Source organism: Myxocyprinus asiaticus, chromosome 1 (genome assembly GCF_019703515.2).
Source record: "Myxocyprinus asiaticus isolate MX2 ecotype Aquarium Trade chromosome 1, UBuf_Myxa_2, whole genome shotgun sequence".
Classification (NCBI taxonomy): Eukaryota; Metazoa; Chordata; class Actinopteri; order Cypriniformes; family Catostomidae; genus Myxocyprinus; species Myxocyprinus asiaticus.
The window spans coordinates 44,592,205-44,612,039 of NC_059344.1; positions in this window are offsets into that span (position 1 = coordinate 44,592,205).

Here is a 19,835-nt window from a genome sequence, read left to right on the forward strand (position 1 = left end):
TCTTGAACAATGTCATCATTAACACATTGCCCATTACAATAGTTGTCTCGTGATTGACTATTGCATTTTAATGTTAACATTTACATATTTACACATTTGCTGTAAAAAAAAAAAAGGACAACATAATCACATTTGCCCAGTGAAAATGTGCGGGGGACGAACTTAGGTTTTATCAGAAGTGTAGGGGACACATCCCCACATCCCCCGCAAATTATACGCCCATGCTTCAAACCATATGATAACACTCCACAATAAGGTTCAATTTATTAATATTAGCCTTGCAAGGGCACAAAGTATGTGTTGTTTCTCGATTATCTTTTCTATTATGCATTTTATGCACATATTTCATTCATAGACAGCCGTTTCCCCCCAGAATGATGATCAACAGAATACCTACTAGCATACCCTCATGTCATCCCCAAACAGTTGACATTATTTTAGTTTTAACATGTACAAGTTTGTTTGACAACATGTTTTGTGCGTTTTTCCTGTTTTTACTCATCTCTGACATTTTGAGATGACAAACTTGTCATCTCAAAACAAGTTTTGATAATTTTTATTATAGTCACTGAGAATATATTTCCTTTAGTGTTTTGATTAAACCTGTTCTTATTCAGCATGGAGAACCACAAGGTGACAAAATTGACCCCTCCATTTTTACAGAAGGTAATATACAACTTTGGCTCTATTTTAAAGACTTTGGGGTAAATTGACATTCTGGCAAGGTGTTCTTCCCCCATGGTGTCTTTAACCTGCATGTTTAAAAAAGCATGTTGTATGATGCCATTTTTATTTGTTGTTCTTATTGAAAACATTTATCTATTAAAACTAAACATTTCTTTGAATTACATTCTGTTTAAATTGTAATTCCTTAAAAATGTCCATTTAAAATGTTTAACTCTGTCTCCAATTTGATACAAAGACAAAAATGAAGGAATTTATCTGTGCTGTGCATGATTCGAACAGATTTTAATATTTTGTTTATTAGGTCTGGAGAGGACAAGATAGGGATTCTGTTTATTGTTACTTCAGTAACAAAATTGTAATTTACATTTGAATAAATTTGAATGAATTAAATGTTAAATAAATTGTTTTACATGAAAAAAGGATACATTTCTTTAACCTTTAATGGACTGTACCTATTAAATAGTACTGTAAGTACTAAAGTGATTTTACTCTATAGCTGTAAACACACTTTAACTGTTAAATTTACACATCTGCAGTGATTAGTTCTACAGTACTTTATATATACTGTAATTTTAATATAATGTCTGAGCTGAAATTTAAAGTAAACAGCAAAAACAGTTAAAATTTATGACATACAATGAACTACTGTAATTATTTTTGCTGTAGAGTAAATATAGTATATTTTAATATACGTTATGCAGTTAACTACCGTAATTAATTTTGCTGTAAAAAAATATACTGTATTTTAATATACTGTATGCAATTAAATATCATAATTTATTTTACAGTAACAATATACTATAAATCATTATACAGTATGAGGTAAATTACTGTTGTAAGTTTTACATAAATTTTACTGTACTTTGAAATACAGAACCCTAGTACAATAATCACCCACTCATCTGTCTACACAAATCAATATTAGCACCACACTTTAAAACTGAGACATATGTTTGGCAGTTTTCCCTGGATACAATTTGCGAGGACCCCTCGTTATTTTTATTCTTTTCAATGTTTTCGGTACTTTTGGGGTACGTAACATGCGTGAAAACTCTTGAAATTTTGCACACACATCAGAGTCATCGGCCATTAGGGCTGGGCAAAGTTGGGGGGGGGGGTTGAAGAGGGGGCTCTGTAGTGCCACATTGAAAATGGGCATGTAAGGGGGGCTCTGTAGCACCTCCATTTTCACCTACAGTCACAGAAATTGGTACATATATAGTTCTCATCAAGCCAAACAACTTTCATACTCACAGTCATTAGCTCTGCCCAACAGGAAGTTGGACATTTTGGATTTTCTGAAAATCGCAGGCTCTGAACTTTTAAATACTCCTCCTAGGGGATTCATGAGACTGTCGCCACATTTAGATAACATTATGCTAAGACATTAAAGATGCTATATTGCAAACAGATTTTTTATATTTTGAATGGTGTCGCCATGGCGAAGCAATACATTTATGGCAAAAAATGGGAAACAGGAAGTGCCTTATACTGTATCTTCTGTATGCATTTTGTTATTTTGATGAAAATTCAGCTGTATGTTTGGTAATTACTTACCAAACATACAGCTTACTGGACTTTCACCTGTTTCTAGGCTATATTGATTTTAGTTTCATTTATTTTAATGTTTGAATTTGCATTTATTATTCACTGCAAAATGTGTGCTTGACATTTCACATTTTGCTTGACACCTCCTGCCTTCAGAAAAATGTTGTTATACATACACATCTGTTTCATGCAGATATTAATATCAGAAATACCAGGAGAAACCAAAGTTAACAACATATTCCTCAGTTAATGTAGCCTACAAATTCAGCTTCATCTGGTAAGAAAAAAAGTAGAAAATAATATTGTTTTAAATAATAGTTGTATAATAATAATAATAATAATAATAATTATTATTATTATTATTATTGTGCTGATAAGAGGGCTCTGCGGCACCACCTAGAACATGGGCATGTTTGGGGGGCTATGTAGCACATCCCTTTTGAGCTACAGTCACCAAACTTTGTACACATATAGATCTCATGAAGACGGACAACTTTCGCGCTGACAATCATAAGCTCTGCCCAAAAGGAAGTTGGCCATTATGGATTGTTTGAAAAATGCATGCTCAGGAATTTGATATACTCCTCCCAGGTATTTTATGTTACAGGTACCAAATATGGGCGACATCATGCCAAGATACTGACGATGCTAAATTGCGAAGGGATTTTTGATATATCGAATGGTGTTGCCATGGCGAAGCGATAAAATAACGTTCAAAAAATTTATATTCTGCATGCATGGCATGATTTTACATAAAAATTTAGCCAAATGTTTGTCCTTGCAGGCTGATCACATTGATGTGGCTATTGTGGGTCACGGTCATAGCACCACCAACTGGTGGAAGGAAGTGTGTCACTTTTAACATACTTTGAAATATCCCTATTATGTTAACCTGAATTGCTTCAAAAGATTTTAGAATAATGTCAAGACAGTGCAGATTTAAAATTCTGAAGGGATTGTTGATATCTTAAATATTGTTGCCATGGCAATGCATTAAATGTCATCATTCCTTTTTATGCATATTCACATGTTTTGAGGTATTTGGTAAGCTTGGTTTTTAAAGTGTATTGTTAATAAACAAATGTCTTAATTTTTATATAAATAAAATATAATAAAAATATCAACTGAAACGTAAAAATAATAGAAAACTGTCATAATGTGTATATGTAATGAGTGGCAATTACAAGGAATGTCTAGTAGAGTGTATCCAAGCTCCATGAATGATTCCCCAAATAACAGAAGATATTTGGTGTCCTGTCTAAAAGGGATCCCTGTTTTGTACCGTATGTATATGAAGTATGTGTAACTACATTCTTCAGTTAACTATATTTCTCATTTCATGTGTTAAACATCTCCAGTTCTTGAGATGGAGTTTGATTCATGTGATCTGTGTATGTTTTGATTGCCGATTCAGCGCTGGAATGTGTTATTTTGAATTTATGATAAATGTTTGTTTTGGCTGTTATCAATGTCATTTAGTGTCAGCAGTGTTTTCTGCAGCTCGCGCTCTATTCCAGGAAACAGAAAAGCAAAATATGTTCCCCATTGTGATCGCCTTCTCGGCCGTATTGTTTGTGTGTACGTAGAGCATGTGTTTTGTCTTTATCTCTCTCTCTCTTAATTGCTCTCAGGAGTGGGGTAATCAGATGATCTGGTTGTTAATGTGCAGCGCCGGCACGCAGTGTGTTTTCTTACTATATAAATCGAGTGTTTCATCGCTCTGTTGTACCATGGGGGTTCGTGAGCTGTGCCATCTTGGTCACCAATGCTCTCGTGCAAATTCCTGGAGCGGATTTTCACGCAATTTTTTTTTTAATCTACGCAGAAATTGAATGAAATTCGTCTTACAAGCGTGTGTGACAACTAACCCTGCATTTGAGTTTGAGCTCTTTTCCATTCGAATCCCATAGAAAAATGCAAACAAATGCACTTCCTTTCCGCTGTGCACCAAAGCAGACAAAGAGCTGCTCAGAGATCCTAAAGCTCTGAGTGTGATCCAATAGATCTATATGTATATCTTCCGCTAATTTGTTTCCCTGTTGGCAAACTGCATTTTCCTTGGGCAGTAACACTGGACACAGCAACGACAGGGCTGGGTCTGCCTCCTCCTGGGGCAGCGCTCGCAGGTTCACCACCTGGTCCCTAAAAGGGGTCATGGGAACCTTGGGCACATAGCCCGGTGGGGGTCTCAAGATCATGTGAGAGTAGCCCAAACCGAACTCCAGGCACATTTCGCTGACAGAGAATGCTTGCAGGTCCCCTACCCTCTTGATGGAAGTGAGCGCAGTCAGGAGGGCAGTCTTCAAGGAGAGTGCCTTAAGCTCAGCTGGCTGCAAAGGCTCAAAGGGGGCTCTCTGTAGACCCTGAAGAACTACAGAGAGGAAACGAGGCGCGGTCTGGAGGGGTTCAGCCTCCTGGCGCCTCTCAGGAACCTGATGATCAGGTCGTGCTTCCCTAAGAACTTACCATCCACTGTGTTGTGGAGTGCTGCTATAGCGGCTATGTACACCTTCAAGGTGGAAGGGGACACTGCAGGAAGGAAATCACCGATCCGACTGCACATCTCTGGGGGTCTTCCCATCGGGAAGAACACCACTTAGCGAACAGATGCCACTTAAAGGCATACAGGCGCCTCGTAGAGGGGGCCCTAGCCTGAGTGATCGTGTCTTCCGCATCCCATCCAGGGGCCAGACATGGAGATTCCAGAGGTCTGGTCGCGGGTGCCAGATGGTACCCCGTCCCTGAGAAAGAAGGTCCTTCCTCAGGGGAATTTGCCCGGGGGGGGGGGGGTGTGCCAGTAGGGTGCTACCAGGACGACCTGCTCCTCATCCTCCCTGACATTGCACAGTGTCTGTGCAAGAAGGCTCACTAGGGGAAATGCATATTTGCGCAGTCCAGGGGGCCAGCTGTGTGCCAGCGTGTCTATACCGAGAGATGCCTCGGTCAGGGCGTACCAGAGCGGGCAGTGGGAGGATTCTTGGGAGGCGAACAGGTCTATCTGTGCCTGTCCGAATCGACTCCAGATCAGCTGGACCACCTGAGGGTGGAGTCTCCACTCTTTCCTGAGGGTAACCTGCCATGACAGCGCGTCCGCTGCAGTGTTGAGGTTGCCCGGGAAGTAAGTTGCTCGCAGCGACTTGAGGTGCTGCTGACTCCAGAGAAGGAGACAGCAGGTGAGTTGTGACATACAACGAGAACGCAGACCACCTTGGTGGTTGACATATGCTACCATTGCCGTGTTGTCTGTCCGAACTAACACGTGCTTGCCCTGGATCAACAGCCAGAACCACTGCAGGGCGAGCAGAATTGCCAGCAGCTCGAGGCAGTTGATGTGCCAATGCAGCTGCGGGTCCATCCACAAGGCGGCGGCTGCATGCCCGTTGCAAACGGCACCCCAGCCCGTCTTTGAGGTGTCTGTCGTGACCACGACGCACCTGGAGACCTGCTCTAGGGGAATGCCTGCCTGTAGAAACGTTAGGTCGGTCCAAGGGCTAAAGAGGCAGTGACAGACCGGCGTGATGACCATGCGATGTGTCCCGTGGTGCCATGCCCATCTCAGGACTCGAGTCTGAAGCCAGTGCTGAAGCGGTCTCATATGCATCAACCCGAGCGGAGTGGCCACCACTGCGGATGCCATATGCCCCAGGAGCCTCTGAAAAAATTTCAGTGGAACCACTGTTTTCTGTTTGAACGCCTTCAAACAGGTCAGCACCGACTGTGCACGCTCGTTCGTGAGGCGTGCCGTCAACCAGACTGAATCCAACTCCAAACTGAGAAAAGAGATGCTCTGAACCGGGAGGAGCTTGCTCTTTTCCCATTTGACCCGAAGCCCTAGTCAGCTGAGGTGCGAGAGCACCAGGTCCCTGTGTGCACACAACACATCCCGAGAGTGAGCTAGGATTAGCCAACCGTCAGGATAGTTGAGGATGCAAATGCCCACTTCCCTTAGCGGGGCAAGGGTTGCCTCTGCGACCTTCGTGAATACGCGAGGAAACAAGGACAGACCGAAAGGGAGGACCATGTACTGATTTGCCCGACCCTCGAATGCAAACCGCAGGAAGGGTGTGTGTCGAGGTAGAATCGAGATGTGGAAGTACGCATCCTTTAGGTCTCTCGCCGCGAACCAATCTTGATGCCGGACGCTCGCTAGAGTGCGTCATTGCGTCAGCATCTAGGACGGGAGTCTGTGTAAAGCCCAGTTCAGTACTCACAGGTCTAAGATTGGCGCAACCCACCGCCTTTTTTCGGTACAATGAAGTAGGGGCTGTAAAACCCCTTCTTCATCTCGGCCAGAGAGACAATCTCGTCATATGTACCGGCAGGTGGGGCCTTGCGGCGGGGCGGAGCCTGAGGTGCCACACCGTGTCGTGGCCGTGCTGAGTAATTGCAGAGCAATTAAATGCAAAGGTATCAAAAGATTCTCCTCCCGGCCCTCGACCGGGGGATGGAGTGGTCTGCTTACCAGCTCCAGAGCAGCGGGTTTCATCGTCCCTAGGTCGCCTGTCTCAGGGGCGCTTCGAAGCCTTTTGCGGGTTCTTTGCGGCCACGAGACGGATGGCATCTGCTTCCTGTGGTGGGCTCCATGCCGGGGCCGGGCCACAGGGGTGGGCTGCGGCAGAGCTGGTGCAGTCACCGCAGGGGGACACCCTTGGCGATGAGCAGACAGGGTGCGGGATCTTGAGCCGCGCCGGGAAAAGATGTGCCGGATAACCTCCGTCTGCTGCTTCACTGCTGAGAACTGCTGGGCAAAGTCCTCGGTGTTGCCGGACTGGCCAACTTGGGAAATGGGGGCAGCAAGGAACCGTGCCTTGTCGGCCTCTCCCATCTCGACCAGGTTGAGCCAAAGGTGGCGCTCCTGGAACACCAAGGTGGACATCGCCCGCCCGAGAGACCGCGCCATGACCTTCGTCACCTGGAGAGTGAGGTCGGTCACCGAGCACAGCTCCTGCATCAATCCCGGGTGGAACTACCCTTGTGCAGTTCCTTTAGCGCCTTGGCAGATTTGCAGGAGAGCCATGGCGTGCAGAGCGGAGGCGGCTTGTCCAGCGGCACCGTAGGCATTGGCCGTCAGAGACGACGGAAACCTACAGGCCTTGGACGTGAGCTTTGGGCACCCATGCCAGGTGGTGGCGCTCTGCGGGCATAGATGCACCGCGAGCGCATTTATCCACCTGGGGGATTGCCGAATAGCCCTTGGCCGCCACACCATCGAGGGTAGTGAAGGTGAGGAAGCTGAAAGATTGGGACCGGGCAGTAAAAAGTGCCTCCCATGACCTTGTCAGCTCTTCATGCATATTCCAGGAAGAATGGCATGGGGGCAGGGTGTGGCTTTGAGCGGCACCACAAGCCCAGGAACCAATCATTGAGCCGCGAGGGTTCAGGGGAGAGCAGAGGGTTCCACTGTAATCCGATGCCCGGGAAAGCATGTTGTCATCTCCGCATCAGCCTGTGACTGGGTGACCGCACCCGAAGGGAGGAGCCCAGCTGAGGCTTCCGCATCCGACTGGACGACCCCGCACTCCGATGCTGTGCTCGAGAGCTCATCACTTTCACGGGCTCCGAATAAGAGGTCGTGAGACGAGCCGGCAGACTCATCCGGAAATCCGATCGGGGCAGACGCGCGTGCTGGGGAATGGGAGGTCTTTGGGGGGATACCCGGCAGAGGTGGTCCCATTGGGGTCCCCAAATCGCCCCCAGTGCTAGCCGCGCTGACCTCATACCCGTGGGTAGAAGGACCGAGGTGGGGAGCCTCTGGGGTGGCTTGCTTTCTTACGAAGGTAAGCCGCGACCGCATCGTTGCCATGGACATGTTCTCGCAATGAGTACATGACCCATCCACGAACGCTGTCTCCATGTGAGCAGTGCCCAGACACGAAAGACAGTGATTGTGACCGTCAGAAGGCGAGAGATAACGAGTGCAACCAGGAATAACACACAAAGGAAAGGCATCTTTAAAAAGATGCATCTTTAAAACGACGTTCCGTGTGTGCCGCTCTTTTAGAGACATATAGTCTTTTGTTTCTGCCGAAGCGCCCAGAGGCATTCTCTGCAGTGCACCAGTGCAGAGGAGGGAGAAGCTGCTGAAATGCGCCATCAGATCCAGCAGTGGTGAATGAACAGTCATGGGAATTCAGCTCAATGTGCATGACCGTTCGGCTCCGAAGATAAAATCTGAATGAGTGGTTGCATACCAGCTCCTTTTATACCTGTATGTCCGGGGGAGTGGTATGCAAATACCACTCGCCAATTTTCATTGGGCTTTTATCAAAGACCAGAGGTGTCTCGGGCTCCCAAGAGAGACCCCTAGTGTCACTACATCGACACAATGTCGAGTGAGTGACAGATCGGGAACTTCCTTTTCAACACAAAATCAGGGAGGGGCTCTCTTAGGTGGAAGTGACCAATGAGCCAAATGTCTAAGACTAAATGCATAATAATAAAACAAAATCTTGGGTAGGCCTAACCCACCTTTGTCAATCGGCCTATGTAACTTATTGAAATTTAACCTGGGACGCTTACCATCCCAAATGAAGGACTTCGCTATGCTATCAAATTGCTTGAAATAAGAGAGGGGGACATCTACAGGGAGAGACTGTAGCAGGTAGTTGAATTTTGGAATACAATTAATTTTAATAACATTAACCTTCCCAATCATCGATAAGTGTAATGAAGCCCACCTGTCCACATCATTCGAAAACCTTTTTATTAAGGGATCAGAATTAACTCTGACTAAATCAGACAAATTTGCTGGGAATAAAATTCCCAAATACTTAATTCCCTGTTTGGGCCACTGGAAGGCACCCGGCTGGAAGGCCATTACTGGACAGTACGCTGTCATAGCCAAAGCTTCGGATTTAGACCAATTGACTTTGTATCCTGAGAACTTGGAAAAGGAGTTAGTAATTCTGTGGAGGCAAGGCATAGATCTAGTAGGGTCGAAGACGAATAATAAAATATCATCTGCATAAAGCAGAAGCTTATGCGCCACACCTCCTGCAAGCACCCCTGGAAAATTATCTCCCTTTCTTATCGCGGCTGCTAATGGTTCCAGGGCAAGACAGAACAATAATGGGGAAAGAGGGCAACCCTGCCGGGTGCCCCTATCCAGAGTAAAATAATCTGAAATTAACACATTTGTTTGTACCGCTGCTACAGGGTGTCTATAAAGTAACCTAATCCAACCAATAAATGTACTCCTGAACCCGCACATTTCCAAAATCTTAAAAAGATAATCCCATTCTACCATATCAAATGATTGATCATTCGCTACTGACCACATGATGTTGATGAGATGCCTAATATTATCAGAAGAGCTACAGCCTCGAATAAACACCACCTAATCTATATGTATAAGTGATGTAATTTACTTAATCGATTAGCCAGAATTTTTGACAACATTTTTATAACTAACTGGATCAGGGAATTGGGTGGAAACTTTTACAGTCGCTTGGATCTTTGTCCTTTTTAAGAATCAGTCTGATCCGGGCTTGTGTCATGGTTGGAGGAAGCTTTCCATTCTTTAATGATTCTGTATAAACTTCTAACAAAAGTGGAGCAAGTTCTGTCACATAAGATTTGAAAAACTCAGAGGAAAAGCCATCAGGGCCCAGAGCCTTGCCTGTAGGCAAGGCCTTAATTACCTCATCAAGCTCCTCCAAGGTTTTCTAAGAATCAAGATAATTTTTTTGCTCAGTCGTCAGTTTAGGAAGATCTAATGGTTCCACAAAGTTCCTAATATCTTCATCAGTAGACGAAGATGTGGAACTATAGAGATCAAAGTAGAATTATTTAAAAGCATTATTAATATCAATGGCCGAGGTAAATATTTCACCACCCGCAGATTTCACAGAGGGAATGGTAGAAAAAGACTCTCTCAGCTTTATATATCTATCCAAATGTTTTCCTGCTTTGTCCCCTGACTCAAAGTATGACTGTCTTGCCCTGAATAACCAAAACTCTACTTTCCGTGACAAAATAGTATTATATTTCAATCGGGTCAATTCTCTGAGGCCATCAGATGACATACGATATTTCAGCTCTGCCTCGGCACTTTTAATATTTCCTTCCAACTCCACAAGTTCTTGTGCTTTGGATTTTTTGGTGAATGAGGCATACTGCATGATCTGACCCCTAAGAACCGCCTTAAGTGCCTCCCAAGCCATGCCCACAGAGGATACTGAGGACCAGTTGGTCTCCATATAAACATTGATTTCAGTTCTTCCTTCTTTTTATGGGGTACCCCAACCCATTCACATTCCATGTGGAGAGACATAGTACACTCATATTAACATTTGACATTTTGATATAGTAGGAAAAATAAATTGTGTGTCAAAAACAAAATTATACAGACCACATTCCCCATTAATGAAACAATCAAACCCCGAAATCCCCCCGAAAAAAAAAACAAACAAAAAAAGAAAAACATGCGCATTATCCCCGCTCACGAAAGTGGCAATCCCTCTAAACTCAAAAGGTCCATGAATGCCCACAAGCCCCCACGACAACTCTGCCATCGGATTGCTCAATTTTGCTTCACAAATTTGTGAGGCAAAATTACATAACAGAAAACACTTTGTAAAATAAACCCCAACCAATAGGAAGAATGAACACAAAGAACGTGTAGATTCATTTACAGCACTGTCTCAAAGGTGTGATCTTCCACAAAACAAATTCCAGCTGATATAAAACCGTTCAGATTCCTTGGACAGACAAACAAATGTTCAGTGAGCCGGCTGTTATGAGTTCAGCAGACGACGTAATCATTCCAATGTCCCATAAAAATACTCAACAAAACAAACTCCAGCCAGCAGGAGGAATAAGCATGAAGAACGAACAGATTAATCCACAGCTCTTCCAAAGGAGTGTTATTCAATAGAACAAGCTCCAGCCGCTAGGTGGAACCAATACAAAAAGAAACAAAACCGGCATCCCGGTTCCCTGGATGGTCGAGTCAATTCACTCGGAGGCCGCATAAAAGTATATACCATGACTTACACAATCCGTCAACTTTATAAAAGACATCCTTTGTGTGAGCATGTAGATATTTTGAGATCATCCGTAGTGTCCACTCTCAAACTGGCGGGCAAATTCAATGCAAAAGTAATCTTTTGTCAATGCAAAAATATCTTTAAGGAAAAGTGTTATTCACAAAACAAACTCCAGCCACTCGGCGGAGCCAACACAAAAAGAAAAAAAGAAACCAAAATGATGCCCAGCTTCCTCAAAAGCCAGAGTAAGTACAGCAAGTCGACCCACTCACATGAGAAACACCCAATGGTTTACTCACCCATTGATTCAATAAAAGACATTGCCTGATTGGGACATGTAAATACTTTGCAACCGTCCTCTGTTTCTATTCTCAGTTTGGCTGGAAACATCAGAGCAAAAGCGATCCTTCGCCGATGCAAGAGTTTCTTGCATTCCTTGAACCAATCGCGTTTCCCTCGTCGATCTCGCAAAGTCCGGGAACAAGAAAATATTATGGTTCTTCCAAGAAAGCTTCCCTTTGCTCCTCGCCTGGCACAACACAAGATCTTTATCGGATGATCTCAGAAATCTGGCCAGGATTGATCGGGGCCTATCTCCCTCAGCAAATCTGTGAGCTGGGACTCTGTGAGCTCGCTCGATTTCCAGTTTATGGCCTGTTATGTCGAGCAGACTCGGGAAAAGCTTGTCTAGGAATTTCACCATATCTCTGCCCTCTGCATGCTCAGGAATTCCAACAATTCGAACGTTATTCCTGTGGCTTCTATTCTCAAGATCTTCAAGCTTTTCAAGGAGATGTTCCAAATCAACTTTGGTTATGGGTGGTGTAACGTCTGTGTAAGATCAGTGATGGTTAATTACACTTTGTTTAAAAAAAACCTTTTAGCCTTTTGACATTTGCATATAAATTACTGACCTGGCCTCCGCGTTTACATTTATATGGGTGCTAAATTGCAGATGGTCTTTATCACTATCAAAAGGATGCTAAAACAGGTCGCCTCTGGAGTGTCTCCATCAAGCTTCAAACACATTCCACAGAAAGGGGGGTGACCCCCCCCGTGCCAGGCACCAGAGCAGTTGTCTGTCTCCAGTAATTCCAATACACGTCACACACACACCTAAAGACATTTTCTCTATTTAGGCCATAGTAAGCAGTTATAAATGTATCTGCTATATGCATGTGTTGTATGTATATTCCCCTATTATATTAACTTACTTAAAACCCTTTACTTGTATTAGTTAGACGTTAAACGCCTATATTCAAGTGTATGAGTGTATCTCTGCTTTAATATCGTCTGGAGGTTACCTTCTTGGTATCAAAATGATCTTCTCTTTATTTCTCACACCATAATGGGTGACCCCCCCGTGCCAGGCACCAGAGCAGTTGTCTGTCTCCAGTAATTCCAATACACGTCACACACACACCTAAAGACATTTTCTCTATTTAGGCCATAGTAAGCAGTTATAAATGTATCTGCTATATGCATGTGTTGTATGTATATTCCCCTATTATATTAACTTACTTAAAACCCTTTACTTGTATTAGTTAGACGTTAAACGCCTATATTCAAGTGTATGAGTGTATCTCTGCTTTAATATCGTCTGGAGGTTACCTTCTTGGTATCAAAATGATCTTCTCTTTATTTCTCACACCATAATGTACACCATGTGATCGTGAAATGCATCGAACAATTCTTACTATGTTTTGAATTAAAAGCTGCAATAGCGGTCCAGATCAGCAATAAAATGCGAATGGGCCATAAACGGAGACAAAGGATGTCTCTCCCGCTCAAAATGCATGCCTCTGATTGGCCACTCCACCCACAAAATGGGTGCGGCAATGAACTATCAAAACTCCAGAACGCAGACTAATCATCGCTCAAAACTCTTCTTCTTGAGACCAACACACTCCAAAACTCTCCTCTTGAGTTTAACCTTCTGGCAATGTTTACCTTCAAGTAACTTTGTGGATTTCCTGTGGACTTCTTCAACTCACTCCTAAAGAAATCGTCGAGAACCTCGTCTACCGCATCAAGACTCTTATTCAGCAACAAACCAATGCAAGTAACCATTTACAACTGATTAGATGCGTGTTTAAGTTTGAACCCCTTTTAAGGTGAATTGTGCCTCTGATGATTCTCATTTAGGTTGTGGTTAACTGATGTGAAATACTGCCTTCTTTCTTTGCTCTTCTCTCTCCTTTCCTTACTTTCCTTCATTCTATATATGTATGTTTTGCTTAGTTTGTTTGTATGTTAGTTATAGTTTCATTTATTAAATCCCTTATATTCACAATTGATTGTCTCTGTGTTCCACTCACAATTCAAAGTCACTGAATGTTGCTCCTTGCTACATGCTAAACTACTGTTAGCACTGTATAAGTAGGAAGGCTATCGTTCCTTGGCCAGGAAAGTAATCTTCCTAGAATTGATAAATAATTATATTGTCTGCTCGGTGGACAGACAGATCAAGTAATTGTAATATCGATTCTGCTACAGTTAATTCTAAGATCTAATCTAAATATTTGTTATTAATTATAACCAGTTATAATTAATTATAAATAATTCCCTTTATAAGCTAATTTGCTACAGTGGATTAGCGGTTAATTCCCTCTCCGAAGACTCCAGACAATCAATTCGTCTCTCAACATCAGACACTCTTGTAACTAACTCTGAGAATTTTATTTCCATCGCCGTAATCGATCAACGTATTACAGCGAGATCCTCCAAGTCAGCAAGAACCTTCGTCAACATCACCGACATGTTGGACAACTGACACTGGATCACCTCTCCTGCCGTGCCATCCAAATCGATTCCCCGGTCTGTAGGCCTGTCGGGGCTTTCATCCTGAACACGTAAGTGTCTTTTAATGTCTACAGAGCCCGAGGATTTTGACTTCTTTGCCATGTTTTGCCTCAAAGAGCAAATGTGTAACTGGGTGTATCAAATTTCACCAGATTACAACATCGTCGCTCACACGTCTGCTTCTTGCATGGCGTCATGTGACCCCTAAATTTGATATCTTAAATACTGTTGCCATTGCAAGTGAAAGCAGTTTTTAAAGTGAAATAAAAAGCTATAGAATTCTAAGTTTATTGTAATGAAAATGTACTGCACAAACTTTTTATTTTTATATAAATAAAATATAAAATTTTTAGCTGAAATGTAAAAATACTAGAAAATCAAAGCCATATATCTAACCCAGTTCTGAGTGGCAATTAACTTTAATCAGACGCATGTCCAATAGAGGCCAGCCAAGCTCCATTCTTGAATGATTCCCAAAATACCACATCTCAGTCCCTTCCAGGATTTTGTTGTGTCTAGAAGGGATCCCTCTTTCGTACATTATGAATAGTCTAAGTATGTGTAACTATGTTCCTCATTTAACTTTGTTTCTCATTTCAGGTTTTAAACATCTCCAGTTCTTGAGTTGGAGTTTCTATTTCATCTGATCTGTGTATGTTTTGATTGAGCTGGAATGTGTTATTTTGAATTTTATGATAAATGTTTGTTGTGGCTGTTATCAGTGTTGTTTAGTGTCAGCAGTTTTTTCTGCAGCTCACCTCTTTTCCGGGAGCTAGAAAAGCTAAATATGTCCCTCATTGTGATGACCTTCTCGGCCATATTGTTTGTGTGTATGTAGAGTGTGTGTTTTGTCTTTATCTCCCTCTCTCTTATTCGCTGTCAGGTGTGCTGTAACCAGGTGAGCTTATTTTTAATGGGGAGTATCGACATGCAGTGTGTTTCCTTCCTATATAAACCGAGTGTTCCATGGCTGGGTTGTGCGATGGGAGATGGGTGTTCGTGAGCTGTGCCATCTCGGTCACCAGTGATCTCGCGCAGATTCCTGCTGCTGGAGCGGAGAGTTTGTGGTTGTTGCTCTCTGAAATTCTAAGTTAGCTGTACAGAACGGTCAATAAATGTGTCTGTGTTTCTGCTACTCTCGTCTCCCCATATCTTTTATTGCATTTTATTTTTAAAGTGTAACACATATAGATGCAATCTAGGTTTATTACAATAAAAGTTATACTTGGGTGAATTGGAAACCAGAACCTCTAAAAACTAGATGCACAAAGTAACCATTAGACCAATCAGTCATGGTCTTGCTTAAACTGCTGATCTATGTGTTCATCTACTGACTAACAAAATCCTAAGACTGATAGTGGCAGATGTAGTAATAACATTCCATATTATGTGAAATATCTGAGTGCTTGAATTGGTCATTAAGAATGACTGTTTATCAAAAATGGTGATTTAAAAGAATCTCTTATTGTGCATAAAATAATTAATATTCATGAGTTTCACAGTACTGCCACCCAAAGTACAGTTTTCCTAGAGTTTATATTTATTTATAACTAACTTTGTGTTAATGTTCCTTTTCAAATGGCTGAATCCAGCTGTTACAAAGTTGATAGGTCTACAGGATATTATTAGCAGAATAATATTGGGTATGTGTAATGATGAGTCAATGGTGTTGAGATCCGTGTGCAGCTTTAATAATAATAATAAATGTAGTAATACAGACAGGCATGGGTTCAATCACCAGCAACAGTAATATCCAAGGTCATCCAGAGAGGTGATCAATAAACAGGTAAGAGGTCAGGGCAGGCGGCAGACAATCACAGGTTATATCCAGGAAATCAAGGCAGTAATAGTAGGCAGGCAGCAATGGGTCAAAACAGGGTAAACAGTCCAGGATCAAACACAGGAAATGCAATAAACTCAGGGAACGCTCAGAAATGTCAGCCAGGGCAAAACAAGACTTTGCAATGACACAGCGTGAGTGTGAGAATTAAATCGCTGAATAGATTGGAAACAGGTGAACAGGTAATCATTGCCAGGTACGGGGATTATGGGAAATGGAGTCCAGAGAGTTAAAGTTGATCCCCAGGTGATGGAGCCATCTGGTGGTGAGTGGGAGGAACAACAAAGGCAGGATTCATGACAGTATGCATGCACTCTCCATCCATGGGTACACTTAACAAAAATAATTTGCATAATGTGATGAAGATTATTCCAGATTGCTAGTTTTATGTCAAGCTAAAGCACACTGAGAATTTGTTGATGTGTTTAATAGACAATGTCTTGATACTTTGGAGATTTTTGTATGTGGCAAATTAGCAGCAAAATTGTTACTATGTGGTTCCTGTGGAAATGGAGTTGTATTGCAAATTCATGGATATTTATAACTTGATAGTGACTCCAATTAATGAACTAATAGGTGTTGCAATGAAGCTTGGTACCTTAATCTGTAAGAACTATGCATGGGCACTTGCTTTGGTGTTGCCAACCCTCAGAGTCTGCATGCCACCCCCTTGCCACCCCATGTAAAAATTTCTACATCCGCCCCTGGTAAGCGTCTCCTCCACGTTGTGCATTCACTATCAAAATCCTTCTAAACTTTCACGGGACTGCAGACAGCACACATACATCACAGCTAGCATTTAATCTTCACCGGGCGTGCTGCGAATGAGACACAAAAATCCGCATTTATATAAAGAATCCCTAACATTTACTTAAAATCCCCATTAGTTGTTTAATAAAATGTGATTAGTATTTGAAGTGCTATTAATACAGTAGGCCACCAATCTGAAAATGGCAATATATGCTGAACACTCGTATGCTGAATGTAAATGTTTTTACTGATATGAAAAGGTCACTTATATAGATACATTTGTGCTCAAAAGTTTGCATACTCTGGCAGAAATTGTAAAATTTTGGCATTGATTTTGAAAATATGACTGATCATGCAAAAAAACTGTCTTTTATTTAAGGATAGTGATCATAAGAAGCCATTTATTATCACATAGTTGTTTGGCTCCTTTTTAAATCATAATGATAACAGAAATCACCCAAATGGCCCTGATCAAAAGTTTACATACCCTTGAATGTTTGGCCTTGTTACAGACACACAAGGTGACACACATGGGTTTAAATGGCAATTAAAGGTTAATTTCCCACACCTGTGGCTTTTTAAATTGCAATTAGTGTCCGTGTATAAATAGTCAATGAGTTTGTTAGCTCTCACGTGGATGCACTGAGCAGGCTAGATACTGAGTCATGGGGAGCAGAAAAGAACTGTCAAAAGACCTGCGTAACAAGGTAATGGGACTTTATAAAGATGGAAAAGGATATAAAAAGATATCCAAAGCCTTGAAAATGCCAGTCAGTACTGTTCAATCACTTATTAAGAAGTGGAAAATTTGGGGATCTCTTGATACCATGCCAAAGTCAGGTAGACCAAGAAAGATTTCAGCCACAACTGCCAGGATTGTTCAGGATACAAAGAAAAACCCACAGGTAACCTCAGGAGAAATACAGGCTGCTCTGGAAAAAGATGGTGTGGTTGTTTCAAGGAGCACAATACGACAATAATTGAACCAAAATGAGCTGCATGGTCGAGTTGCCAGAAAGAAGCCTTTACTGCGCCAATGCGTAGTACATCACTATAGAAGGAATAACCTTGCTGTTAAAATGGATGCAAGAAGGGATGTCATAACACAACACAAGTGTTTTAATCATACGCGGAAATCCCACATCTTCATCAACAGAGTAAGGGCAACATAACTTTGGCAATGAACATCCCAAGTGCTTTAGTTCTTGTTTCATGTCTGTCCGAACTAGCACCGAGTGCCTGTTTAAAGACAGAAGGGATTGTGTCTGTGTGCAGTTTCGGGCTCACCTGTGGCTCTGTGCGCACTGCACACTATCTATCCTCAGGTGATATCAGCATAAATAAATAATCAAACATTGATGTTTTTCCAGTATACGGCACTCGCGACAAGCAATGTCTGCAAAAAGTGCCTGTTTTGTAAAGGTTTTATGACCATCGCTGTTGTGATTGATCGCAAAAAGAAAAAGTTCCCAGACAGGAGACTTCTATCTTGCAGCTTGTTTTCTCAGCTTGCCGTTTTCAACTTCACACTAATGCATGCAGAACTGTGATGGCATCAACTGATTTAACATACTTACAGTTAATAGAACAGCTTCTCTCTGTAGAAAGTTGACCCACATGAAACACAGGCAGAGTGTGTCCATCTACAGAGCCATGCAGGTGCATTAGCATTGGTTAGAGATGAACCGCAGAGCAAATGCTTACCGAACCGTGGGTAGTAAACCGTATGTTTTTTTTTTTGTTTTTTTTTTTTTTTTTTTGCAGAGAACCATTACACCCCTAATAGATAGATAGATGCATGTTGTTTTTTCATCAGTCATTGGATTGGATCATAAGCAGAGAACATGAAACATAAGTACTGTCGCTCACATGTTTTAAAAATGCACACTTTTAACATTTTAAAATATGTTTTCACTGTCATTTTCTAATTGCAAAATAGACTGCAGAAGATGAAAGTTGAGTTTTTATATTTAATTTGATACTAAGTTTGTGAACATTGATGAAGTTTTTTATATAAAACATCCAACCTGATGGCCAGTGACAGTTAACAGGTTTAAAATGGGTGTGTAAGACCTCTGTAACACTCCCATTTTCACCAAAATTGGTACATATATAGTTCTTATCAAGCTGGACAACTTTCAGAATTATAATTATTAGCTCCGCCCAACAGGAAGTTGGCCATTTTGGATTTTTTTAATATTGCAGTCTCTGAACTTTTAAATATTCCTCCTAGGGGATTCATGAGACTGTCACCACATTTAGACAACATTATGCCAAGACACTGAAGATGCTAAATTGCAAACAGATTTTGAAATATCGAAAGGTGCTGCCATGGTGAGGCATTAAATTAATGGCGAAAAATAGGAAACAAGAAGTGTCTCAAATCTTCTGTGTGCAATGTGTGACTTAGATCAAAATTGAGATGTATGTTGGGGCTAATCACATGGATTTTACTATTTTACCCAAATTGTTTAGAATAATGTCAAATGCATGTGTCCACCTTGCATTGTTTTCCGAAAGCCACCGAATGGAAATGGACCCATGGTGCTCGGACCCATCATTGCTGCTTGCAGCTATATTTATTATTATTATTCTTTTCAAAGTTTTCGGTACTTTTGGGGTACTTAACATGTAAAATCTCTTGAAGGTTTGCACACACATCAGAGTTGTCAGACATTAGAGCTTGGCAAAGTTGCGGGGGGGGCTCTGTAGCACCACCTAGAAGATGAGCATGTTTGGGTGGGCTCTGTAGCACATCCCTTTTGGGCTACCATCACCAAATTTTGTACACATATAGATCTCTTCAATCTGGACAACTTTCATGCTGATAGTCATAAGGTCTGCCCAACAGGAAGTTGGCCATTTTGGATTGTTTGAAAAATGCTCTGTAATTTGAAAAACTCCTAGTGATTTCATGTTACAGGTACCAAATGTGCCAAAACAAGGACGATGCTTAATTGGAAATGGATTTTTGATATATCAAACAATGTTGCCATGGTGATGTGATACAGTAATGCATTGCGTGATTTACATCAAAATTTATTCAAATGTTTGTCCATGCGGACTGATTACATTTATGTGGCTATTGTGGGTCATGGTCGTAGCACCACCAACTGGCAGAAGGAATTGTGCCACTTTTAACAGACTTTGAAATATCTCTCTTATATTTACTTGAATTGATTCAATTTTTTTGGAGGGGGAGCTGTGTAGCGCCACCTTTT